Below are 3,202 nucleotides of genomic sequence, written 5' to 3'. Positions count from 1 at the left end.
TACTTTAAATCCAATAGAACCAAACATCAATCCGAGTCAAATATCTTCCCCCAACGCACCCACAAGATTGATCTAATGGAAGGTGTTGATATTTTGTTCTTTAAGGCGGGATTTGTAGGCTTTTGTTTTGGGGATGAGGCCGCATAGGTAACTATTGGAGTGCTCAAAGTAGATCATACCATACAAAATTATGAATATGCTCTATTACAATTATAGCTTATTTGGGACTATCGAAGTTATCGAAGTGTGACAGGAGAAGACACTTTCACCAGGTATCCAGACGGATTAAAAATAACGGCTTCCGTTGACGGTTTTTGTGCTGAAGTGGTGCCTAATGCCACTATCTACATGAAACACGATCCTGAACTCGGTATGTGTGTATTAGCAAGCAGTCTCTCCTTTATGGTAACATACAAATTTGGCTTAACGTTCAGCATTTAGGGGAATGGCAACAACAGAGTCTAGAGTTGAGAGTCAGGATTCTAGGTTCGGGAATGTGAGCCTTTAGAGAGAGAGAGCCGGGCCAGGGAATGCCTCGCGCAGGGACGGCCCGGATCCAGCACTTGGTGTGCTTTAGAACTATATGTGTTTGATGTGGTAACTGTATATATTCTGTGCGCATGGAGATTTGTCGTCGTGTTCCAGAGTTATGGTAGAAAAGACATTTGTCACATTCAAGAGATACAAAGTAGACCTACTCGAGGTATGGACCCTGACTGTCGCAGCCACAATGTGCAGTTAATAAAATTATAAAATTGTAAGCCCAAATGTGTTTTTCAACGTGTTATGTAACACATGGGAGGATTTCGTACCCCAGTGAACAGGATTTCGAACGGGTTATTCTGTCACCTTTCGCAAGTTTGACAACAGTCATGTTTGTAGGACTAGCAGTGTGTACCATTCACTGTTACAATGTAATTAAATGTGCTATAGACAGCATATATTTTTGCAGAAGTCGCCTGCAGATTTAGGAAATAGCACAGAGGAAGTCATGGTTTTGACTTGAATGATGCCGCTTGACACCGGAAGTATGGTTATTATACAATATATAACAATTTCGTTAAAATTGTAGAAAATTACCTATACATGTATGTGATCATATGTGGAGACAGTATTTATTGTAATGCGAAAGGCAATCGTTCAGTAGAGTTACTTCCCCTAGTATATAGAATAATGGCAAATAATCGTTGTAAGTGACATTCTCTGACTATTCAAACACAGGTTAAAGTTTAGATCAAACCATACGTGCGTTACATATCTTTAAGTTTGATGTTTTTCCACATTCACTTCCGGGAAAGCAAAGACCTGCTGTATCACAAGGAGTTATGTGCTCCTTCCTCCCCATTCAGAATCGTGAGTTTTCACCTTTCACCGGTGTGTCGTATGTTTAGAGGACAATGATTAGATCAAAATTGCACTTCGATACTCGTTCGGTTGTCTCCCTACGCACACATCTTTATATGAATTTGGCTATTTCAATGTTTAATCACACAATAACAATATGTTCTGTTAACATTGTAACAGATTTATGTTTTCTTTCCTGTAAGCAATTTTTAAGGTGTAGTTTCACGTCTTGTAACGTTGCTTTTATTTCCATTAAAACTGTGCAATATAGTATCGAACATAATTGTTGTATTATTGTTATTATGAGTGCTGTTCAGTGGTGGTGTCTAAATAATTCAATTAATGAAATTATAATTACTCTAAATGACCCTTTATAATCTTATTCGTATACGCCCGTCAAATTTGACAGGAGTATTATGGTATGGGTTTCTCAGTCCGTTCGTGCGGCGTTAACTTTTGTTTGTCCGGCTTCCTCCTACCTTTTTCGACCGATCTTTAAAACTTGTTATATATTATAATCATGATATGGAGTTGTGTCTCCTTTAAAAGTATTTTGATTCGACAATTTTTCCAACGGTTATTGCCCTTTGTTCATTTCAGTATTTGATTTTTGTCCGGTAATCTCCTCTACATTTTTTAACGAATCTCTTTGAAACTTAGTATACATTATAATCATGATATGAAGTTGTGTCTCCCTTAAAAGAATTTGGTTCGACAATTTTTCCAAAAGTAATTGCCATTTGTTCATTTCCGTATTTGATTTTTTGTCCGACAATCTTCTCCTACATTTTTCAACGGATCTCTTTGATACTTAGTATACATTATAATCATGATATGAAGTTGTGTCTCCCTTAAAAGAACTTTGATTCGACAATTTGTCCAAAGGTTATTGCCCTTTGTTCGTTTAAGTATTTGATTTTTTGTCCCGCTATCTCCTCCTACATTTTTCAACGGATCTCTTTGAAACTTTGTATACATTATCATCATGATATGAAGTTGTTGTTTCTCCTTTAAACGAGTTTTGATTCAACGATTTTTGCAAAAGTTATTGCCCTTTGTTCATTTCAGTATTTGATTTTTTGTCCGAAGATTTTCTCCTACATTTGTTATAGCATGTCGGCTAACTACTCTTAGAATGATGCAGATCTTATTTTAATATAAGATAGTATATAAGTTCAAGTTACCTTTGTTACAAAATCATTTCTTTTCCATTTGGCAACATCGATAACATCAGTTTTTACATCAATCAGATGACCGTTAACGCCCTTGGGCCTCTTGTTTCAACTGACACTGAACTTTTAACGCAACAGGAATGTGATGTAAATATTTTAGTATGTATTGAAGAAAGTTAACATCTTATAGACTGGTTTTCAAAATGAGTAACATTTGAATGAGCCTTTAACATGTCAATACTCATTAAAATTTCATCTTAATGTTAATCTTGGGAACTTATAGATATACCCATTCACATATGTTTTATGTAAATATTTTTGACTAACAGTTTGATACCAGTTTCATGCCAGTAATATTCGTTATTTATATTTATTGTTTTGTATCTTTTTGCATCGTTGACACATTTCAATCAATTGGTTAAAGTTTGATTGATGTATTTCGTGGGGTTTTTTCTTATAATTTTTAATTTTGTCCTTAACTACTCAAAACGTCGATGACTCGTTAATTGAAATATCTTAAAAAATTACAAGAAAGCCGGATGTGTATACAATACTTAAGGTTTGATTGATGATGTATTTCGTGGTTTTTTTTGTGGTTTTTTATTGTTTTTAATTTTGTCCTAAATTACTCAAAACGTCGACGACTCGTTAAACGAGATATCTTAACAAACTACAAGAAAGCCGGA

This window comes from Mizuhopecten yessoensis, unplaced genomic scaffold (genome assembly GCF_002113885.1).
Source record: "Mizuhopecten yessoensis strain PY_sf001 unplaced genomic scaffold, ASM211388v2 scaffold10209, whole genome shotgun sequence".
In the NCBI taxonomy this organism is placed as follows: domain Eukaryota; kingdom Metazoa; phylum Mollusca; class Bivalvia; order Pectinida; family Pectinidae; genus Mizuhopecten; species Mizuhopecten yessoensis.
The sequence above is the reverse complement of the archived record's forward strand: the minus strand, read 5'-3'. Positions refer to the sequence as shown.